This window comes from Podarcis raffonei, chromosome 14 (assembly GCF_027172205.1).
Source record: "Podarcis raffonei isolate rPodRaf1 chromosome 14, rPodRaf1.pri, whole genome shotgun sequence".
Taxonomy (NCBI): Eukaryota; Metazoa; Chordata; class Lepidosauria; order Squamata; family Lacertidae; genus Podarcis; species Podarcis raffonei.
Genome location: NC_070615.1, coordinates 11,565,631 through 11,590,638, shown reverse-complemented (window position 1 = coordinate 11,590,638; position 25,008 = coordinate 11,565,631). Strand labels below are relative to the sequence as shown.

At 45.7% G+C, this 25,008-nt stretch overlaps 1 protein-coding gene across 1 annotated transcript in view; it reads left to right on the top strand.

Annotated features, from left to right (window-relative positions):
* Positions 1–25,008, top strand: part of DMXL2 (Dmx like 2) — a 530,204-nt gene that overhangs the window by 221,904 nt on the left and 283,292 nt on the right. The gene's annotated exons all lie outside the window — the stretch shown is intronic.

Below are 25,008 nucleotides of genomic sequence, written 5' to 3'. Positions count from 1 at the left end.
AGACCTCAGCTTAAGTGCTATGCTGAATGTCAGGCAGCAGAGGGCGCACACAGAAAATGTCATCATTCTAATTCCCTCTAATATCAAAAATAAAATAAAATAACAAATGCCAAGCAAAACAAGAGCGCTTGAGCACCTCTCAGTTTGGAAACATAATGGGGACACCCAAAAGTAAAGGATTGGTTTCTACTTGCTCGTGGGACTCCCTACATATGCAGAAGTATATATGTTTGTAAAGAAAGGTTTTTAAAAGGGGGGGAAAGGCACCACTTGATAAGGACTTGTGAGCTTCCTGGATTCATGGAATGTTGAGGTGTCAAGTGAGTGGAGGAAAGAAAGGGGAGGAGGGAGGAGGAAGAAGAAAGAAACCTGCTCATTGAGGTTCAGGGTTATTCTTTCTCAGAATTCTTTTTATATAAATATAAAAAAATTATTTGGTTTCACAAATTGATAATTACACTCAAAATCGCATATAAGAACAAATAACCAAGATTCTTCCAAATCTTTAGACTTCCTTCCACCCCAACCCCCACGGGTTCTTTGCTAATCTTTTTTGCTGCATATTATTAATTGTTCAATTATCCATTGTATCCAAAGTCTTTGTTACATTACAAGTGTTATTTGAATCCTGCTAAAGAATCCAGTTGTTTACAGCCGTCTCCCATGTATAATATAAATTTTCCCCAATCTTTATTGAAGTCTTGGTCTTCCTGATTTCTGATCTTCCCGGTCATTTCCGCCATCTCTGCATACTCCAACATCTCAGTTTGCCATTCCGCTCTGGTCAGGACCTTATCTTTCTCAGAATTCTAGCCCAGTTCTAGACTTTCCCCGTCCACTGATTTGTCTCTCTGAATCCACCACCCTGTCTGCTTCTGCTCACAATGTTTGACAGGATAAATGCTGTATCTGGAACTCTACAGAGGGGTGATGGAAGCAGCTAGGAAGTCGCCCCCTCTGCTGTTTCTGAATTCACAATCCCTCCCATCCAAAAGAGTTTTTCTCCTCCATGTGATGCTGAACTTCAGTTCCCATCAGCCCTGACCACTGGCTGGAGGCTGCCACATTGACTAGCCATGGACTGGCCACTGTGAGAGGCTACTGGACTACATAGGCTTTTGGTCTAATTCAGCTGAGCTCTTGCTATTTTGGATGGCAACTCGGGCCAAAAAAACACTGCTGGGTGTGTTTCTACACACTTGGGGTTTCCCTAGATATGGAAATTTGTACAGAAAAAGAAAAGGTGTGTTTTTGTGTGCCTGTTGTAAAGGTAAAGGGACCCTTGACCATTAGGTCCAGTCATGGCCGACTCTGGGGTTGCGGCACTCATCTCGCTTTATTGGCCGAGGGAGCCGGCGTACAGCTTCCGGGTCATGTGGCCAGCATGGCTAAGCCGCTTCTGGCAAACCAGAGCAGCACACGGAAACGCCACTTACCTTCCCACTGGAGCAGTACTTATTTATCTACTTGCACTTTGACGTGCTTTCGAACTGCTAGGTTGGCAGGAGCAGGGACCGAGCAACGGGAGCTCACCCCATTGCGAGGATTCGAACCGCCAACCTTCTGATCAGCAAGTCCTAGGCTCTGTGGTTTAACCCACAGCACTGCCTGTTGTATACACACATAAACATGTGCATTTGTTAAAAAGCAGCGACGGGTGAGCTTTGAGGAATTATGGCATGTGGATGGTAGTTGACTCCCTAGAGGCAAGAATTATTCAGTAACTCGCCCCATTGGTTGCAGGTGGAGTTTCCAGGCTCACAATGAATGCCAAAGAGAGCAACATCTCTTTTGAGTGAGGAACGGGTACGGCTGCCCAATCACAGCTCTGCTGAAACTCCAGATTTCTTAGTTGTTGTTGTTTATATGCAACTCTCATTTTCTATTGGGAAAAGAGATAGAGATGGTTCTAACGTGGGCTTCCCAAACTTGTTCCTTTCGGAGTGCTTTGAACAACAACACCCATAAGCCACAACCAGCATGGTCAGCGGTGAGGAGTGATGGAGCTTGCACCCCAAAACATCTGGTCTAAAGGAAGCAGAAATGAGCCAAATTGTGTGAGCTTATCGATTAAGTACAGAACATTAGAGTTATGGTTGTGGGTGGGAGGTAAATGGAGGGAAGGCAGGAAGAAGCAATTGCCTCTTTTTAGATAAATAAATAAATAAATAATAAGAATCTGAACCACTTAATATTTCAAAAATCTCTAAAGTGGCCCAGGAAAATAAACAATGTGATAAAAACAGAACTGTACAACATAAAAAAACAGTTAAGCAATATTATAAAAACAGAAATCAGCAGTAGCATCACGGAAGGCATGGGCAGAAAGAAAGGACTTTACTAGATGTCTGAAGCTTTTGATAGATAATGCTTCAGAGTGCAGGCGACTATGGAGAGAAATGCCCATTTTGGAGACACACAGGCCCGTCTTGCCCATAGAGGCTAGTGGAGTGGGGTGCCAGGGTGCCAAGTTCTGAAGGGCGCCAGGCAAGAGTCCGGGGAACACCGAATGAGCGCGCTGAGTGAGCGTGGGTGCATGTGCCGCTCCTGCTGAGCGTCGGCTTGGTTTTTTCCCCCGAAAAAGGGGGGAAAGGGGGGAAAACCAAGCTGATGCTTCGCAGGAGCAGCGCAGGCCCGCTCGCTCGGTGTGCTGCCTGCCGTGGCCACCGTGGCACGAAGCAGCCAGCTGAGCCAGGAAGCGCTGCCTCCACCCTCTGCCTCTTCCCCGCTGGAGGAGCCGCCCTCCCGCCGCTGCCTGCCTCCTCCAGCCCTAAAAAAAGGTCAACAACTCTGGGAAAGGGGGGGGCACTGGAGGGATCTTTGCACCACGGCACCGGATATGCTTAAGTCGGCCCTGGAGACACAAACCTATCATATTCTGTACAGTGCAGGGGCGTGAATAAAATCTCTTCCCAGATGGTCTAAGTGTGAACTTACAGGTCAATACAGGGTGGGTGAGCTTTCAGGTTTTTGAAAACTCTGTGTGTGTGTGTGTGAGAGAGAGAGAGAGAGAGAGAGAGAGAGAGATTTGAAATTCAATATGCAGTCTTTAAGGTAATCATTCTAACATGTCAGGGAATCAAGACGTCCAAGCCAGGAAGGCAGCAGAGAGGATTAATGGGGTCTGCAGGGTCCACTTCCACAGCCAGGCCACTGAGTTTTAGCAGCGTGGGTGTCTCCGATTGTAATGGGCGGCGACTGCCCACCTCTCATGCGGTGCTTTATAAAGCTTACCTTAAACTTGTAGTTTGTACGGAAATTTGATTTCATCCTTCTCAAATTGTATTTCGCAATCAACAAATGCAATAAACGAGAAGGGAAATAAGTGCATTACTTGGGGGCACAGAGGGAAATTATGACCCATTGTACATTATATGAAAATGAAATCATAGAACTCCAAAGGTTGGCTAGCCTAACCCATTTTGGACTAAAACAAACATTCCCTATTTCAATTTGATTCAATGCTGATGAACAGTATCCTAACAGAGTTAAGCATAAAAAATCCTACGCATTTAAAACACCTGTGTCCATATGAACCTGCCTGTGTTTTAAGATCAGCATCAGAGAACCTGCTTGTTTCCCACCTTGAAGATCAGTCTATTATTATTTTCAGCGCTTTTAATCTGGGGGGACGCAGGGATACGCATACCCCTAAACATTTTGTGAATCTTTTGTCCATTTACTGTATTTATTTTTCCCAATTTGAACTATAAAATGGCGTTTTTATTGAGACAAAATGAGCGCACCCCAAACATTTTTAAAGAGAAAAATGTTGTTGTTATTGTTGTTACTAGACTGACAGGTACTAGGGATAGGAGACTGTATCCTGTGTTCTCTATCTGCTAGCTCCAGGAGGAGGAATCCAATTGGAGGAATCCACTGGAGGAATCCATTGCAACATTTGCGCTAGCAGAAACTTCTTGTGCAACTGACTGTGCAATCTATTTCACAACAAAGCTACCAGCAACCTGCTTATGCATTCTCTTGCGCAAGAACATCTCACTGGCACCAAGCATGTTGCGCAGTGAACAAATGCACTGCTAAGTTACTGTAACTTAGACCTACCTTGGCAACAACCCTATGCCTTCTCAACCCTGACCCTACCCTTTGCAACTCCCTCCCAAAGGAATGCTACCAAGAAGCTCAGTTCAGCTGGAACTCTGCACTTGATCTGAAGCCATTTGCATGCAGCTCAGCTTCATTCTGACCCAAGAGCATGGTGATAGTAAGGTAAAAGGTAAAAAGGGTAAAAGACCCCTGGGTGGTTAAGTCCCATCAAAGGTGACAAGGGGTAGCAGCACTCATCTCGCTTTCAGGCTAAGGGAGCCGGCGTTTGTCCACAGACAACGTTCCGGGTCATGTGGCCAGCAGGACTAAACCGCTTCTGGCACAATGGAACACCGTGACAGAAACCAGAGCACACAGAAACGCCGTTTACCTTCCTGTCACAGCGGTACCTATTTATCTACTTGCACTGGTGTGCTTTCGAACTGCTAGGTTGGCAGGAGCTGGGACCGAGCAACAGGAGCTCACCCCATAATGGGGATTCGAACCTCTGACCTTCTGATCAGCCAGCCCAAGAGGCTCAGTGGTTTAGACCACAGCGCCACCCGCTCCCCTAATGGTGATAGTAACAAACCATGATGCATGGGATTGGCCAGTGCTGGCTGGTGTCTACTGGGACCAGGAGGACGAAATGCAAGGAGGCAAACTTTAGATGGAGCCAAAACCAATGAGAAGAACTTTGGTTCCCATCCTCCTTACTGATGAGTATGTATGTATGTATGTATGTATTTATTTCCCACCCATCTGGCTGGGTTTCCCCCGACACTCTGGGCAGCTTCCAACAAAATATTAAAATACAATAGCCTATTAAACATTAAAAGCTTCCCTAAACAGGGCTGCCTTCAGATGTCTTCTAAAAGTATGTTACTTGTTTTTCTCTTTGGGAGGGCGTTCCACACGGCAGGTGCCACTACCAAGAAGGCCCTGTGCCTGGTTCCCTGTAACTTGGCTTCTCGCAGCGAGGGAACCACCTGAAGGCCCTCGGCACTGGAGCTCAGTGTCCGGGCAGAACGATGGGGGTGGAGACGCTCCTTCAGGTATACTGGACCGAGGCCGTTTAGGGCTTTAAAGGTCAGCACCAACACTTTGAATTGTGATTGGAAATGTACTGGGAGTTCTGCAAGGCAACACTGAGACTAAGGAGAAGGCAGCTGACAGCTAGGGACTCACCCTGGACTGGCTGTAAGTAGGCAGGCAGGAGGAAGGGAGGGATAGCAGAGGGCAGAGTAAGATTGCTGGGGCAGTGCTCCGTTTTCCCTCGTGGACCAGCATCCACTGGGAATGGTGCACCAATTGCCAGGAAGGGAAACAGGTACATGGTCTGGATCATGGTCCCCTGACCACCAGGTCAATGGTTGAACAGGCCCACCCATCATTTAATTCAGAACGCCAGAGATAGTCATTTCTCTAGACCAGTGGTTCCCATTTGGTGGTCTATTGACCCCAGGAGGCTGCGGTACCTACCCAGGGGGTCTGTGGCACCTTTCACACAACAAAAACTACCATAAAGGTAAAGGGGCCCCTGACCATTAGGTCCAGTCGTGGCCGACTCTGGGGTTGGGCGCTCATCTTGCTTTATTGGCCGAGGGAGCCGGCGTACAGCTTCCGGGTCATGTGGCCAGCATGACTAAGCTGCTTCTGGCAAACCAGCGCAGCACACGGAAACGCCGTTTACCTTCCCGCTATAAAGCAGTACCTATTTATCAACTTGCACTTAAGAGTGCTTTCGAACTGCTAGGTGGGCAGGAGCTGGGACCAAACGACGGGAGCTCACCCCGCCGCGGGGATTCGAACCGCCGACCATACAATCAGCAAGTCCTAGGCACTGAGGTTTTACCCACAGCGCCACCCGCGTCCCTTTCCGCGTCCCCATAGAGATAGCCAAATTTTCAAAAGTAGGGGGCCAGTGTCTTGGCTTTTGAAAAACAGTGTGTCTGCAGTACTTACCTACCACTGCTGTCGATCAGGAGCTTTTGGGGGGTCCTGAGGTTTGCAGAAATACAAAAAATATTTGGGGCGGGTGGACCATTGGAGAGCTCCTCCCCCCCACATACACACACACAATAAAGCAGTCTAATGAGCACTGAGCATGCTCAGTCGCTGCAGAAAGCACACTCTCTGGAGGAAAGGGGGAATCAGAAAACTGTGGGGGAAGGGGAACAGAAGGACTTGAATTCCAAACTGGAGCGCTCCACACTGCAACTCTTTGTTGCTGGTCCTGCTTGCCACATTTTTATTCTTGAACATTCTGCCCCCTTCCCATTTTTTGCTATTCCTGGTGCAACTCATTGCTGGCACAGACACCACACTCGACAGCAATTTTCCTGTTCTAATCTTTAATTGAAAACAGCTTTCCTAAACAGTCCGAAACAAAGGCAATCACATGCATGAGAGATGCTTAAGTCTCAGACCCATTAACAAAGACTTGCTTGCGTCTAAATTAGAAGTAAAACAAAATGTCCTTCTTCGCTCTCTTAGGGTGATTTTATCCAGTAAAACTATTAAAAGGAAGAGTTTCTTCCCCCCTACCTTTTTTTTTCCTTTTGGTTTGCGAAGCCTTCCAAAGTTTCCTAAGAACCAAACTTATTGATAATTTTGAGCGTGTATACTTCATGTTTCTGATTTTTCTCATATAAATAGCACCTGTGTCCTTGGGCTGAGATGATCAAGGGGATATGTGATGAGGGGGATCCTAATAAATTATTATTATTATTATTATTATTATTATTATTATTTATACCCCGCCCATCTGGCTGAGTTTCCCCAGCCACTCTGGGTGGCTCCCAATCGAGTGTTTAAAACAATACAGCATTAAATATTAAAAACTTCCCTAAACAGGGCAGCCTTCAGATGTCTTTTAAAGATAAGATAGCTGCTTATTTCCTTCATATCTGAAGGGAGGGCATTCCACAGGGCAGGCGCCTCTACCGAGAAGGCCCTCTGTCTGGTTCCCTGTAACCTCACTTGTCGCAATGAGGGAACTGCCAGAAGGCCCTCAGTGTTGGATCTCAGTGTCCAGGCTGAACGATGGGGGTGGAGATGCTCCTTCAGGTATACAGGACTTTAAGGGCTTTACAGGTCAGCACCAACACTTTGAATTGTGCTCGGAAACGTACTGGGAGCCAATGCAGATCTCTCAGGACCGGTGTTATGTGGTCCCCACCCAAACCTGCTATAAGACCCATGAAGGAAGCTTCCTTTGGGGCTAATCATTCACTCCCATAGGAGGCAGTGATTAAGGTTTCAACCTTTGGTCTGGCAAAATACAGGACAGGGTGGAATGGGGCAATTGGGAGGCGATTTTTTTTTAATATGGTGCTGAAGTGACTTCAATCCATTACAATCTATTGCAGCCTAACAGAATGGGCCCTCTGGAATTTGCCACACGTGCAGAAACATACACATGGATCTGTAAATCTGTCTGTGCTTGGCTACCCTGAACTTAAACACATGACCCTTCACATACCCTTTCAAACACATGCACCTGGAGAGGATAATAATAATAATAATAATAATAATAATAATAATAATAATAATATTTATACCCCACGCACCTGGGTGGATTTCCCCAGCCACCCCAGCGAAATATAAAAACATAATAAAATGTCAAACATGAAAATCTTCCCGCTACACCTGCCTTCAGATGTCTTCTAAAAGTTGTAGAGTTCTTTATCTCCTTGACATCCGCCGGGAGGGCGTTCCACAGGGAGGGTGCCCCCACCGAGAAGGCCCTCTGCCTGGTTCCCTGTAACTTCACTTCTCTCAATGAGGGAACTGCCAGATCCTTAACTTGGCAGAGAGAGAGAGAGAGAGAGAGAGAGAGAGAGAGAGAGAGGAGACCTGAAGTACGGGACAGAACTGTATATCAATACAGGATGTAGTATTTTACACTGAAATACGGGACAATCCTGTATTATACAGGACAGGTGGCAACTCAATCAGTGATGGCCACCAACACAGATGGCTTTCAAAGAGCATTAGACAAATTCAAGGAGTACAAGACTATCAGTGGCTACCAGCCATGATATCTACGTTCTACCTTCTCTGTAGAAGGCAACATGCCTCAGAATACCTACTTGATGGGAATCACAGGTGAGCAGAGTGCTGTCACACTCATGCCCTGCTTGCGAGCTTCCCATGGACATCTGGTCAGCCACGGTGAGAGCAAAATGCTGGACCAGATGAGTCACGGGCCTCACCTTGTAGGGCTCGTCAGGTTCTGAAGCAGGTCAGCTTGTCCTAGACTGCCATTAACTTTGGGTGGCCACTGATGTGGGCAGGATCCCCTTACATTCTGGCTGTTTTGGATATAAGCTTGTTTCCACTGAAAACACAGCCCTGGCACCAGGCGACGGGAGCCCCACATCACCGCTCCCTCAAGCCGAGTGCTTTGTTTTGCAGCCCACATCAGCTTAACGTGGGCTGCCAAGCTTTCGCGAAGAACACACATACCCTCAGAAGCCAGGAGCCGACCTTGGTTTCCAATGGCAACCCATATTTTATTTTAACACATGCACACAATGGTGCGGATTGCGTCAAGCAACAGGTGGCTGGTGCTGGCGGTCAGGTGTTCAGATAATCCCAAACACCTGAACACCCCAGTGGCACCATGGAGGCATCCTGCACAGCAAGGCCTTTTTTTGACATGAGTTGCAGTGAGTGTACACCTTCTGCTAGCCATGGAGAGAAGGTAGACAAGTATCTACTTGGTGATATTCATCGGATCTGGAAGGATCTCTGATTCCAGCCACACAGGTGGGATGTGGCCTCCACATCTTACTGGAGCAAGAGCAGGGGTGCCAAAATTTCAAATCAAAGGATCAGCTCCCCAAAGTTCTGTGACAGCCGTGCATGCATTGGGGCCTTGGGGCATCTGCACATCACATCCAGACATGTGTCAGGGGCTGGACTGAGGAGGAATGGTGAAAGCCCCCACCCATTCTGCTGAACAAGGGCAGGAGGACAGTATTGATTTAGAACAGTGGTTTGCAGAGGGGCATAGTCCACAGGGGACAAGCTGAGAAATACTGGGTGAGGAACAGCTAGAAGAGGGAACACCAGGAGAGAGACAGCTGGCAGATTCACTGTCCTTGGACAGCATTCCTGACCCCTCTTCGCCTCGGACCAGAGGGGCTCTGAGTGTGATAGAACAGAAAGCGTAGAGGCAACAAACTCAGATTACCCAATGTAGAAGGGAAGTAGATTAATGGGGACGGAGGGGGCGAACCTTTACTGGGAGCAACGCCCTTTCTACAGAGATATGCATTCCTTTGTCTCTCACTGTGATTGTTAAAGAACTAACTGGTGGTAAGAATGCTCCTTTCATTTGGTTCTGGCTTCTTGCTGTTCTGGCTTCTGTTCTGGCTTCTGGGATAGCCGCGCAAAGCCTCTTCAGGGCAGCAGGATGAAGGCTCCCAATGCCCTGAAGAAGCTTCGCACAGCTAAGCCAGAAGCTAGAACAGCAAGAGGGAGCGCTGCGCAGTGATCCCGCTCGCTGTTCTGGCTTCTGGGATAGCTGCGCAGCCTGCATTCGCTCCATAAGACGCGCACACATCTCCCCTTACTTTTTAGGAGGGGGAAAGTGTGTCTTATAGAGCGAAAAATATCCACCCTGAAAGCAGCAATGCCGCCAACTTGGATGGCTTTAAAAGAGGATTAAGCAAATGCACAGGGGCTAAAAGGTCTCCATGGCTACTAGCTGCGATGGCCAGAGCTGGCCAACCCATGGGGCAAGGTGAGGTGACTGCCTCAGGCAGCAGGATCCACAGGGGTAGCAGATCTGGCCTCCAAGGGATGTATCGCCCACTGCGGCTGCCATGGTGGCAGTGGTAGCTGCGGTGCGCTCCTTGGATACAGGATATGTCCCCTCCTTGGCAACCCCCCACCTCCCCATGCCACTGCTACAGCAGCCTCTCAATGACTAGGAGGCACTGCTGGTCTCTTCCCCACCTGCCCCTAAACTAGATCTTTCTTCCTCCCCTTGTTCCTGGCGTAGATATTCACACACCCCTTGCATGGAATCATTGTACGTTTTTTGCCATTGGTGCCCACCACAAGCCTTTGGGATGTGGCAGGCTACGAATCCATGTAAATATATTCCCATAGAAAGTTTAAGACATCTGGAAATAGGCGCCACTCAACCTCCACATAAGTTCATCAAACCATTGTTTCACTCTCAGCTCTTCTCTCCTCCCCCCCGCCCCCCGCTTTATACCCCCAGAATAAACAGAAGTGACAAGATTTTCAGCACCGACACTCAATTTTCTCCAGGCATATTAATGTAGTACTTGCCACGCAAGGCTTGTTTTGCTTTATTTGGTGAGACCTGCATTTCTGAAGAAATATTGTCGTCGACGTAATGAATGCTGGTGTCACCTGCCCTGTGAAAATGCAAAACTTTCTCTTTGTTTCCAAGTGAGGGTGACAGATGGAATCCAAGCACTTGTCTGCACTTTGCACAGAAGGAGGTGGAAGAAATTCTGGACTGTACCACTAAAGATTGCAGGGGAGGAGCCCTTTTCCATCTGCTTCCCCCCATTTAAAACTCACATAAATGCACCTATCATTACGCTTCGTGCCAAACTAGGATACTGAAGTTTACCAACCTATGGAAATGAGTTATTTAACATTAATTTGTCAATTGCACAACATTAAGCCTCCATGATTAAAATATGCAATATCACAAACCTATTAAGCGTTAAAATAGAGGCATCTGTAATTAGCATATGCAATAAAATGATCCCGTTGAAAGCAACCCAGCAATCAGAAGAGGAGGTGCAGGTTGAGAGATCAAGGAAATGTTTGTGCAAACAGGTGCATCTCTGAAAGCTGTTGGAATTTCAGTACAGATGCAAACTTTCATATTTCAGCAGAGAGCACATTCCGTAACAGATCACAGGAGTGGGGAGAGCAAGAAGCAAGTGTGTTGACTCTCCCATCCCCCGTGTTACATTACCCTCCATGAATTGGAGGACAACCGTCTGCAGCAGGCAGCCTCCTGCCACATGGGGGTTATCGGATGGCGATGTGGTCTAAACCACAGAGCCTCTTGGACTTGCCAATCAGAAGGTCGGCAGTTTGAATCCCCAAGACGGGGTGAGCTCCCGTTGTTCAGCCCCAGCTCCTGCCCACCTAGCAGTTCAAAAACATGTCAAGTGCAAGTAGATAAATAGGTACCACTCCGGCGGGAGGGTAAATGGTGTTTCCGTGCACTGCTCTGGTTTGCCAAAAGCGGCTTAGTCATGCTGGCCACATCACCCGGAAGCTGTACGCCGGCTCCCTTGGCCAATAAAGCAAGATGAGCGCCGCAACCCCAGAGTCGTCCACGACTGGACCTAACGGTCAGGGGTACCTTTACCTTTACCTTTTACACCATACTTTTAAAAACACTCTTATATCATGTCAACAGCCATGGAATAACAACAACAACAATTTATTACTTATACCATCTGGCCAGGCCTCCCCAGCCACTCTGGGCAGCTCCCAACAGAATATTAAAAACACGATCAAACATCAAACATTAAAAACTTCCCTAAACAGGGCAGCCTTCAGATGTTTTCTAAAAGTCATATAGTTGTTTATTTCCTTGACATCTGATGGGAGGGCGTTCCACAGGGTGGGCACCACTGCTGATAAGGCCCTCTGCCTGATTTCCTGTTACTTCATTCTTGCAGTGAGGGAACCGCCAGAAGGCCCTCAGCGCTGGACCTCAGTATTCGGGCTGAACGATGGGGGTGGAGACACTCCTTCAGGTATACTGGGCCAAGGCCGTTTAGGGCTTTAAAGGTCAGCACAAACACTTTGAATTGTGCTCGGAAGCATACTGGGAGCCAATGTAGATCTTTCAGGACCCGTGTTATATGGTCTCGGCGGCTGCTCCCAGTCACCAGTCTGGCTGCCACATTCTGGATTAGTTGTAGTTTCCGGGTCACCTTCAAAGGTAGCTCCACATAGAGGCTTCTCCCAGAAATTCCTGGGAACTGTAGTTTGTTAAGCGCAGGTGGCAGTTGTCAGGAGACTCCCGTTCCCCTCAAAGAGCTACAGTCCCCACACCCTTAACAAACTACAATTCACATGATTCTTTGGGGAAAGAATCCTCCAAACTGGCTCACTGTTATTTCGCGATCACAACTTTATGCGAGCGATCAGTAGACAAATCAATATGTTGGGGGAACCTGGGAGGAAACAAAATACATAGCAGAAAAATGTCGGAAAGGGTGGGAGAGCGGGGGAAAACAGTTGGCAATCCCATCAGCCATTGTACTCGGGCATCATCAGAGAGTTGGAGTCAGATAGTGAGAGCATGATGTGCATGTCCCTATTTTCATCCGAGGAATGTTGGAGGGTATGAGAGAAGCCTGACTGCTGGATTCGGCCAGTGGCCTGCCTGGTCCGGCATCCTGTACTCACAGTAGCCAACCTGAAGCCTATGGGAGACACAAAAGCAGGGCTTGAGGGCAGCATCCCTCACCTCACTTGTGATTTCCGTCAACTGTTACGCTGCCTCCAACCGTGAGGGTAAGGTAAAGGGTAAAGGGACCCCTGACCATTAGGTCCAGTCGTGGCTGACTCTGGTGTTGCGGCGCTCATCTCGCTTTATTGGCCAAGGGAGCTGGCATACAGCTTCTGGGTCATGTGGCCAGCATGACTAAGCCACTTCTGGAGAACCAGAGCAGCGCACGGAAACGCTGTTTACCTTCCCACTGGAGCAGTACCTATTTATCTACTTGCACTTTGACGTGCTTTTAAACTGCTAGGTTGGCAGGAGCAGGGACCGAGCAACAGGAGCTCACCCCGTCGCAGGGATTCGAACCGCCGACCTTCTGATTGGCAAGTCCTAGGCTCTGTGATTTAACACACAGCGCCACGTGTGAGGGTAGAACATAGCTATTGAGTGTCAGGGACTGGGCAGAGGAGAAATGGTGGAGACTGCCTCCCCAGCCTGACCCTTCCGAAGAAGAAGGCAGTTCCGAATTACAACAAGGGTTTGAGGGAGGTCACAGCTCAGAGGAAGATGAGAGGGAAAGTTGGGGAATAATGGGCAGCTGGCTGACACGTTGTCACTAGAAAGCATTCCAGACCCACCACATCCCAGAACCCGGCGAGCCTTAAAAGCAGGAGAGCAAAGAGCTCAGAGGCAGAGGGCCCTAAGCGGCAACCATAGAGGAGGTGGTGCTGTTGACGAATGAGGAAGTGGGAGAGAAGGGGCGTGGAGATTTACTCGGGACAATGCCACTATTCCAAGGCTGCATTCTCAAGCCTCTCTCTGTAAATATTGAAGAAAAAGCAGGTAGTAAGGACTTTTCCTTGTCTTATCCATTCCTGGCAACCTGCCGTGGGGGTTGGTTGCTCTCCCACCTGACACTGAGGCTAGTAGGAAGGGCAAGAGAAAATGCCTCCATATAAGAAGACGAGGGTCTGTTGTTGGCGCAATGGGCTATCTGTAGCCCGGAGATGAAAGCAATATTGCTGCCCTCAAAATAGACTGTTCATTCTACAGTTGTTTCTGCAAGTCATCCAGAATCATAGAGGCTCTCTTATTACTCTTATACTGCACATCAATCCTCTCTATTGTGGCCCAATGACATCTCTAAAGCCAAAAATCAGGTGTGAGCCTTCAAATCAACTTGATACCCCATTTGAGTTTTCTGTTTGTTTTGGTTTATGATTCTTGTCAAAGATCTCTAATGTGTCCAGTTTAGACACACTTCGACTTTTGATTTATTAAAGGCTTCCAGCCACGCTGCGTCTCATTTATACCGAGTCACCGTTTTTCTAAGGATACGAAAGTTTCCCCTGTCTATTTTAGGCTTCGGGTTAAGGACACAGACACACACGACGTCTTATCAAACAGGACGTTCTCCCAGATGCGTCGTTCAGAGACAGGCCTCTGGGTGACTCTTGTTCCCGTTTTGGACAGGGAGCAATGATGAAATCAAAGACAGAAAACCGCTTTTTGTGATAATAATGATTGTGTTGAATATAAATTTGTAAAACTTAATAAAAAAAAATTTTATTAAAAAAACACCAGAAAATCGAGAATGGGAGAAGATACATAAATGTGTGTGCGTGTTTGTGTGTGTCGTTGTGTAAACTTGTTATAAAGAAATAAAGTGATACAAAGAAAAAGAAAAGAAAAAGAAAATGGCACAAAAATGTGTAGAGAAAAAAACAGTTATGAATATATACAAAAAATACCTTCACCCATACATTCTTTTATAAATTTGATATTACAGTGGTACCTCGGGTTAAGAACTTAATTTGTTTCGGAGGTCTGTTCTTAACCTGAAACTGTTCTTAACCTGAAGCACCACTTTAGCTAATGGGGCCTCCTGCTGCCGCCGTGCCGCCGGAGCACGATTTCTGTTCTCATCCTGAAACAATGTTCTTAACCTGAGGTACTATTTCTGGGATAGCAGAGTCTGTAACCTGAAGCATCTGTAGCCCAAGGTACCACTGTATTATCCTAATACAGGGGTAAATATTAATAGCCTGCTACATTTTGTATAAACTCATTCCAAACATTGTCATATTTATCCCAGCAAACTCTAGGCGTGTAAGCAGTCCATTCATAAGTTGCAAGTGTTATTATATTGTCCATCCATTTATTAAAGAGGACCGTAATCTTTATTATTCCAGTTCCATCAAGAGGAAAGCAACATAAAGGGAAGCAATGCACCAAGATCATACGCTGTGTTTCAAAGGGAACGGATGTGGTACTCTCTGCCTATTGTTGGACTTCCATCAACTCCCATCAGTCCCAGCCAGTGATGAAGTATGTATTGTCTACACTGACTGGCAGAAGCTCTCCAGGGTATCAGATAGGCTTCCCTACAAGCCCTACTTAGAGATGCTGGAGATTTAACCTGGGATCTTCGGCATGCAAAACAGACACTCTACCACTCAGCTACAATCCTTGTCTAAAAAAATTGGGGGGTGAGACATGCGCTGGGGAGAGGTGTGGCTTGCAGAGAGTCCCATGGGCCAGATAGAGAGGCTTGGAAGGCCACATTCAGCCCCTGGTCCTGAGGTATCCTTTCCATAGAATCATAGAATCATAGAGTTGGAAGAGACCACAAAGGCCATCGAGTCCAACCCCCTGCCAAGCAGGAAACACCATCAGAGCACTCCTGACATATGGTTGTCAAGCCTCTGCTTAAAGACCTCCAAAGAAGGAGACTCCACCACACTCCTTGGCAGCAAATTCCACTGTCGAACAGTTCCAGTTTCAGGCTACAACTCCCTTCAGCGCTGGCTGGGCCTCATGGCAATTGTAGTCCAAAATATCAGAAATATCAGAAAGGCTGCTATAAAGCACCACAACAGTGAGAGCCACAATGTACATGAAATATACTCGGAGTCGAGAGTGGATTTCATGCTCTTTATTCAGCTCATAATGGTGAGGAGGGATGGAAGTTTTCCCCACAATATCTGCTTTATATTCAGTGATATCTCAGGTTACATACGCTTCAGGTTACATAAGCTTCAGGTTACACACTCCGCTAACCCAGAAATAGTGCTTCAGGTTAAGAACTTTGCTTCAGGATGAGAACAGAAATCGATCAGCAGCGGCGCAGCAGCAACGGGAGGCCCTATTAGCTAAAGTGATGCTTCAGGTTAAGAACAGTTTCAGGTTAAGAACGGACCTCCGGAGCAAATTAAGTACGTAACCCGAGGTACCACTGTACATTATTTACAAAATGGGCCCCACATGATTGGCTAATTCGGGGGTTCTCCTGTAGGCCAATCAGGTTGTGGATTCACTTCCACCTGGAGCTGGATTGGGTGGCTCCTGCAGACCAATCATACTGCTGCATTGTTCTAGGACCAATCAGACTGCTGCATTCTGAATTCTATTGTTCTAGGACCAATCAGACTGCTGCATTTTGGATCCTATTCAACTCAGTACATAGCAGTACAGGTCTTTCTCTGTCATTGTGAGAAGGCAATGGGTTTGTATGCATGAAATGCCTTCAACTTGACCCCAGCTCAGCCTCATCTCACCACCCAGAAACCTTAAAGGCACCCAGCTGTATGGTCATAAACAACTGCCAAGGAGCAAGTCTGCAATTTGTCCGTAAAAAAAAGAAGATAATCGCATTACAAAGACTTGGCCAGCTGCGGATCTAAAATATGACGGCAAGTGATGCTGAATGATAAATATTCACAGAACTCAAGCTGAGCCAAAGAACTTAGCAAGACACTATGCAGACACTTCTAGAGGCCTTTTCTTCAAGGGGCCTCAAGTTTCAAAGCGTTTCCTCTCAACCTGTCGCAGCAGAGCAGTCTCGGTAGCCTAAAACAGGCATGGAGAACCTGTGGCCCTCCTGGTGTTCTTGGACTCCAACTCCCATCAGCCCCAGCCAGCATCACCACAGCAAAGGATGATGGGAGCTGTAGTCCAGCAACATGCCTACGGCCACAGGTTTCCCACCATTGTCATAATAAGGCATTGCCATTCATAGCTCTATGGTTTCCAGCAATGCCCACTCCATTTTCAGAAGGATAATATAATGGAGACATCTTTTGTTGTTGTTTAGTCATTTAGTCGTGTCCGACTCTTCGTGACCCCATGGACCAGAGCATGCCAGGCACTCCTGTCTTCCACTGTCTCCCACAGTTTGGTCAAACTCATGCTGGTCGCTTCGAGAACGCTGTCCAACCATCTTGTCCTCTGTCCTCCCCTTCTCCTTGTGCCCTCAATCTTTCCCAACATCAGGGTCTTTTCCAGAGAGTCTTCTCTTCTCATGAGGTGGCCAAAGTATTGGAGTCTCAGCTTCACAATCTGTCCTTCCAGTGAGCACTCAGGGCTGATTTCCTTAAGGTAGGTTTGATCTTCTTGCAGTCCATGGGACTCTCAAGAGTCTCCTCCAGCACCACAGTTCAAAAGCATCAATTCTTCGGCGATCAGCCTTCTTTATGGTCCAGCTCTCACTTCCATACATCACTACTGGGAAAACCATGGCTTTTACTATACGGACCTTTGTTGGCAAGGAGACATCTTAGAGCAACATTTCTGCTAATGCACTAGGGATGAAACTAGAGGTGTCTGTTCCAGTTTCTTACTTGGGGTCCATCACCACTTCTTGTTAGAGTTCAAGAGACATTCCTTATCTACCATGAAAACTTCAGTATATAGAATACACACCTTTAATGAAATGACATCCTCCCAAGTGTTATAGGAATTCTAAGGTCTCAAATATAAATTAAATGTTCGTAAATGTACAAGGCAAACTCATACATAAGTAACCACGTGTCTGAAATAGTACAGGAGAGCAATCCTGAAGCCATTTTTATTCTCCCAAATTGACCTCAAATATTTCTCTGCAAGGAGGTAGGAAATGGGAAAACCTCCCCATTGTCTGTTTGCTTACAAATCCTGTCTTAAGGGTGAATGAATTTTATTATTTCAGTCACAGACCAGTTCCAGCCCACATACAATACCAAGGAAGTCATAAAACATGATAGGGATACATTTGAATTCGCAATTAGGTATATACAGATATAGCAACAGTTAAAAAATCTATAAATTAAAACTTAGTCACTAACATATAACCTAAAATTATCATTTAAGGCCTTAATCATTAGGATAGCACAGCTTGTTCCCTAAGTTTTATGGCAATCGCACCAAATTTGGCTACCCTTAACGTGATTTCAGGATTCTTGTCCTCTACCATGGATTTTAGACATTGAAGTTCGGATTCATTTGGAGATGTCTTAAGGGTGTATTTGTGTATAAATAGGGTGAGCCTGTGACCTGGATTCAGGAGCTAAACTATTAACCATCACAAAAGAATGGCAAGACTGCCCAGGTAATGCAATCATTGACCATTATCAGGTATCCTGGCAGACAGGATTTCTGCTGTAGACCGCCTCCTTCTGTGATGTATGTGTGATGTTTCAGGAGGGTGGTCTTGGGCTGCAGGGTGGGCAATTTCAAAAGTCTATATAAGGGCTTGCACACCATTGTTCTAGGTGCCTCGCCTCCCTCCCTGTGTGGGGTGACTGGGGGACCCTGTTGCAACAGTTTAATAAAAATCAGGCTTACTAGTTGCTTTGCTTCTCAATATTCTCTGGTTGGCCTCTGTTATTTTTTCCTACCAATAGGGAATCCACTTAAGTACTCTATACGAGCTCTTGGATACCCCATGAGGGAAAAGGAGCAGGGGTTTTTTTCTTATAACACAAGTGAGAAATGAAATTGCCCTTTTGGCCACTTGGAAGATTTCCCTTGTTCCAAAAACAGAGCATAGGGTGCAGATTATTGCGCTGAAATCCTCATGAGTAGCCAGTCTCCCTATTGCAATGAATCACAGAGCCTTTCAGATGACGAAAAGCTCTTCAGAATCTCATTAGATCTGATCCTACTGGGAAAATAAAAGCCAGGCAAGACCTTTTCTATAAATCTATCTCCTTTTTATTACTTCTGTTATTGTCCCAAACAGAACCGGGGTGGGGGGACGGGGGGGACAGACACAAAAATGCCTCACCCATAAAAACGAGTTGCAACTCCTACAGTTACCTTGCATTTGAAGCCTGCTTAATATTAAGGAAGGAAGAGCAGAAATCAGAAATGATTCCATTGTGGATTTCTCTGTCTTTGGGGGAGGGCAGGGGGGGAGAGAAACAGAAGGGTTGCTGGATTTAGACACCAGCCGCATCTCTCAAATATGTAAACAACCTGACCAGAAATAATTATACTGGGTGGCTGACCCATCTTTCTGTCAGATGAGTGAAGAAAAGTCACTTTGGGGGTTTATAAAGGTATTCTAATTGGTTTTGTTTAGGATGCAATCCAAACTTCCTTTGATCTGGGCTTTGTTGGATTGGGTACCCCAATCCTACTCACCTTCACCCAAGAAGTAATGCCAGCTTCACTCCACTAGAGCAAATAATAATAATAATAATAATAATAATAATAATAATAATAATAATAAATTATTTATTATTTATTCCCTGCCCATCTGGCTGAGTTTCCCCAGCCACTCTGGGCGGCTCCCAATCAAGTGTTAAAAACAGTACAGCGTTAAATATTAAAAGCTTCCCTGAACAGGGCTGCCTTCAGATGTCTTTTAAAGATAGGATAACTGCTTATTTCCTTCACATCTGAAGGGAGGGCGTTCCACAGGGTGGGCGCCACTACCAAAAAGGCCCTCTGTCTGGTTCCCTGTAACCTCACTTCTCGCAATGAGGGAACCGCCAGAAGGCCCTCAGTGCTGGACCTCAGTGTCTGGGCTGAACGATGGGGGTGGAGACGCTCCTTCAGTTATACAGGACCGAGGCCATTTAGGTCAGCACCAACACTTTGAATTGTGCTTAGAAACGTACTGGGAGCCAATGCAGATCTCTCAAGACTGGTGTTATGTGGTCCCGGCGGCCGCTCCCAGTCACCAGTCTAGCTGCCACAAAAGCCTCACTTCTGCCAACTGACTGGGGAGGCAGGAGTGCCACTGGTGAGATTCCTAGTGGTGGAAGCCCAACGAAAATCCCAAAACGGTGCCTTCTCAAGGAAAAATTGGCCCAGGATCTGCTGCGACCTGCACCAGCCTCACTGTGGTAACATCATTGCCACCTCTAGGACTCAGCAATTTGCCAGCTGCTTGCCTTCTGCCCTGGTGGTCATGAGTGGCAGGACTTCAGGTGTCCCCAGGTGGGGTGGGGTGGATGGGCTAGCTGGGGTGTGCCCTGAATTACGAGGCAAATTGGGATCTTTCAGGGAAGATTCTCACAGTTCCGAGTTGGACTACGCCATTAACAAGGCATCTCAAGGCAGGTCAGGAATGCCCCAAATTTCCAGGTTTGGATGCCAAAAAACCATATGGTCATCTCCAGGGTTGGGGGAGAATTTGAATTCAGGACCTAATCCACACTTTCCAAAGCAATATGCAACCCAGACCATAGTCATCCTTTCAAAGTGCACTTCTCCAAATTTTGCAATGCTGTTTTCCAGCCACTATATATATGCGCACATGCAAGGGTGAAGTGTGCATGAAAAGGAATATATTAGTGGGAAATGGCATATAAAGGACGATTGCTCTGCAATACTGTGTATAACAACAACAACAATCTTTATTACGGTCCAGAGACCCAACAAATCGTTACAAAGCAATACACAATTCATACTGCCTACCTCCAGGTTAAACAAGCATTTTGTTCAGAATATAGGGATCATTGGTTCTTGCAACTACCGATAAGAACTTTGCCACTGCTAATGTTCTAGCATTTGTCCGGTCTTCCAATAGGAACCTGACATAGTGAGCCTCTGATTTTTCTGGGAAAGATACCAGCAAGGGTAGTATCAGTTCAGCCCTGGCTTGCTCATATTTTGCACTGTGCAACAAAATATGTTTTATGGAATCGATGTCTTGAGCACACAAGCAAAGTCTGTCCTGGTAGGGAACTCCTCTCAACCTGCCATCCAACACTGCAGAAGGAAAGACGTTTAGTCTGGCTTTGGTGAAAAGCATTCGATAGTTTGGTACTGTCAGGTTTTTAATGTAAGATGTTAGCTTAAAGACATGCCCATATTGTACTCCTACTGCCAGCGGACTACAGACTGCGTGTGATCAAGATCGCAAGTCACTGTGTGCATATTATCCCATAATCTTTGCTTTAACATCTTTTGGGCGCCTTCATAACCCAGGTAATACAGTTGGGGGGGGTGACAGACCAATAGAGGTGGCTTTTTTAGCCATGCTTTTCTAATATACTGTGTATATTAGGCAGAATTGCAAGCAAATAGGTGCAAACTGCACTAAAATGCTGATGGATTTTCATAAGGACTTGTTTCTTTTTTAAAAAAAATCACAAACTGATGTGGAAATATAGAAAAGTGAACTTAAAGCGTGGGAAAATGAGAAAGCAAAACTGATTCATCCATACCTACTCAAAAGTGACTTTGCTCTGACTTGATCAATGTTCTTGTCAGATCTACTTGCTGAGTACCACCCCCGCAACAAACAAATCCAATCTGTGGGGGTTGCAGAGGTGAGGAGATATTTCATTTTGACAGACAGGTCTAGTTTTGCATCACAGTGCTTTATTTTCCCAGGGTACTCCAATCACAGCAATTTAGGGGAGGAGTTAAAAACTGTGTTTGCTTTTCGCGTTCATCTGTGGCTACTGGTGGGAAGAAGTTCATTCTCCAATGACTCTTCCTTGCTGAAAGAGTAACATTTCCCCTGCCACAGTCATTTCTGGGAATCCATGGTCTCGTCTCCCTTCCACCTCTGCAAACCCCCTGTTCCTCTAGGAATCCTATTATACTCTATTGAAATAGTAACATCTGCCTTTGCTACAGAAACAGCACAACTGTCATGCTGAGATTGGGCAGGTGTCATCGCCTCAGAAGGGGCTGATCCCATAGCTGCAAATGGCATCCAATTCTGTCAGAAAATGGGGGGGAAATGTTGTTTTTTCCTTGGTTGAAAAAATGGAAAATTCTGGGTCCATTGGCCTACGATTTGGGAGGCTGAATTCCCTCAGGAGGTGCTCCTTTGCCTGTAAACTTCGTTCACTTTGTCCAAAAGGAGGGAAAGCTATAGTCATTTTTTTTAGACTCCCCATTAGAGTCACAGAGGGAAGTCACAGAGCTTGATTTTGTACAGAGTGGCTCAATCACCTCATTACAATCTGAGCAAAGGGTCTATAGAAGAGCTCAGCAACAGATTGGATTTTTAAAGAATTCATTGAGACAAGGTGACTCTAAGGGAGTCATGCTCACCCTTATTATTTAATATATTTATATCCCAACTTTTGCATATACAGTGGTGCCTCGCAAGACGAAATTAATTCGTTCTGCGAGTTTTGTCGTCTTGCGATTTTTTTCGTCTTGCGAAGCATGGTGTCGGGAAAGTTTTGGAAAAGCTTCAAAAATCACCAAAGTCTTTAAAAACCTCAAAAAAGGCTACCACACCGCGTTCTATGAGTTGCTCCTCAAAGTCAAGTCGCAACTGTATTAATGGTGTTAAGAAAAAGGAAACAAACTTGCAAGACGTTTCCGTCTTGCGAAGCAAGCCCATAGGGAAAATCGTCTTGCGAAGCAGCTCAAAAAACAAAAAACCCTTTCATCTAGCGAGTTTTTTGTCTTGCGAGGCATTTGTCTTGCGAGGTACCACTGTAATAGATGATGAAAGAAGGAAGGAAGGAAGGAAAGAAAGAAAGAAAGAAAGAAAGAAAGAAAGAAAGAAAGAGGATGGAAGGAAGGAGATTGATTGATTGATTGATTGATTGATGGATATTTAACATTGAGGAGGAATCTATGCTATAGTATCTGTTACAGTTTTTCATAACTGGATGTAAACAGGATGTTTTGCCCAATTTCAATTCCCTGTTTAGAAATGGGAGTTTGAGGGATATTAGAAATGTACTTCACACACACAAATTCTCTCCCAGCCCTTGTCCCCCGCTGAGCAACCCTTTCTCAGCTGGTTAAATCTCTCCTCCTCTGCAATTCCCATGATGACTGACCCCATTCTGCAACTTTTTCCTTAGCTGAATAGCAGCATTGGTGGGGCGGGTGCTATTTCCATAAGATTCATGGGAGGAAAGGTTTAACATTCCTCTTCCTGCAAAAAAAAAAACCCTCCTTGTGCTGCTCAGCTCATGCAGTGTGGAAGGAGGAGGAGGAGGAGGAGTCTGTCATGAGTGACAATGGAGTGCACTTCCAGGGGTAAAGTCAACCCTCTGTGGGGTTGCTCCAGTGTCAGTGAAGTTATTCAAAGAAACCCAGTTGTGCTGTTTCTCTTTTCATTATGTTTTATACATAATCTTGAGATATACACATGATCATCATCAAAATACTTTAACTGTCAGAGGCCAGGGATAAAGATATGCATCTTCAGCATATAGTGAAAGTTGTACAATGAAGCTACTAGACACCACCGTTTAGCTACTGTTAACAGATTGATGATAATCTCATCAACAGTTCCATCCTTCCAAGTCCCTTAATCATACTCTAACTAGCTCATCTGAGATGCTATATCATGCGATCATGTGATTCTTGGCTCAGGAAGGTCCCTTCTGCCATCTTTGGTAAGTTGTGACCCACCACAGTCTGTGCTGTTGGAACAGTTTCTAAGGCTCCGTGAGTCATCACCAAGATGCATGTCAAAGGCGTTGCGAGGCAAGTTCAATGTGCCACATTGAGAAGGAGGAGAGAGAAAAAGGGTTGTGTATGCAGATCTCAGTTTTCTGTGTAACACCCTAACCCCTTCCTCCTTTTTGCTCCTAGAAGGGATCCAAGAATAGCTTTTTGCAAAGGCGTGTCAAAGAATGAAGCAATGGTTCTCGTGTGCGATGGTGATTCTCTGAGCACCTCGCTGCCTGCTTCCTCGCTAGGGTGGCCAATGATGCATCGCCAGAAAAAGAGGACAAAAGGCAATTTGCATAAATGAGGGAGGAGGTTAAACAATTTGCATACGTTGCAAATTCGAAATAACGTCTATAGAAAAACTATAGACATGATTTTTCTTTAAACTGGACTCTAACTTTGAATGCAGACCCTTCAAGTTTCCCTTTTAGAAGACATCTGAAGGCAGCCCTTTTTAGGGAAGCTTTTAATGTTTGACAGACTATTGTATTTTAATATTTTGTTAGAAGCTGCCCAGAGTGGTTGGGTGAAACCCAGCCAGATGGGCGGGGTATAATTAATAAATTATTATTATATTATTATTACTATGTAAGTCCAAGATTTACAGTACCCCTCCTGGTTTCTTTTTCTTTTTTTAAAAAAGTATTTTTAATTAAAGATTTCTTGGTTTACAAAAGTATGCACAATGTCTCTTTTTCCAAATTACATTTTCTACAGCTCAGTTTCATTTCTTGAGACATTAGTGTTACATTAGGAAGAAAAGGGGGGAAGAGGTGGAGGGGGCCATGGTAGGTGGGAGTAGGGGCGGGAGGCGATGTTTCTATTTTAGTTAATATATGCCCCTCCTGGTTTCTGATTTGATCCCAGAAGGTCCTGCTTTTCCTTTGGCTGTCCCTATTTTTATCAGAGAAATGTTGGAGGGTATGGTAGGATGTCCCTATTTTCATTGGGGAAATGTTGGAGGGTCTGGAGTTATCCGACACCTGAGAAACCTTTTATAGGGAAGCTGTTTAATGTTTAACATTTAATGATGTTTTTATATGTGTTAGAAGCTACCCAGAGTGGCTGGGGCGACCCAATCAGATGGATGGGGTATAAAAATAAAATTATTATTATTATTGTGGAATAGGATGGCCCTATCTTCATCAAAGAAATGTTAGCAGGTATGGGAATGAGAGGAAGAAGAAGAAGAAGAAGAAGAAGAAGAAGAAGAAGAAGAAGAAGAAGAAGAAGAAGAAGAAGAAGAAGAAGAATTTATTTATACCCCGCCCATCTGGCTGGGTTTCCCCAGCCACTCTGGGCAGCTTCCAACAGAACACTAAAATACAATAACCTATTAAACATTAAAAGCTTCCCTAAACAAGGCTGCCTTCAGATGTCTTCTAAAATCTGGTAGTTGTTTTTCTCTTTGACATCTGGTGAGAGGGCATTCCACAGGGCGGGTGCCACTACCGAGAAGGCCCTCTGCCTGGTTCCCTGTAACTTGGCATTCTCCTGAATATTTGGGATGGGAGGATGGCAATTCTGCTGCAATTTGGATGGTGACAAAAAAAAAAAAGAAAACTCAGAAAACTAATTGGAAAACTCCCTGGGAAAATTGCTGGCTCACGTAACACCCAGCATGATACTTGCAATGGTCAAATAACCAAGGTCCTTGGTCTGGTCTAAAGAGCATCTTTAAAAACTGGGAATGTGGTGGGGACACATATCTTCAGGATGTCTTCCCTCTTTCCCATGACTTTACCTTCTGCGCAACCAGCAGCACATTGTGCTATGGGGAGTAGAAAACTGAAGATGTCCAGAAAGTCAGTCAATCCATCTGAACAGCTTTCAAGACAAGAACAGAAGAAGGG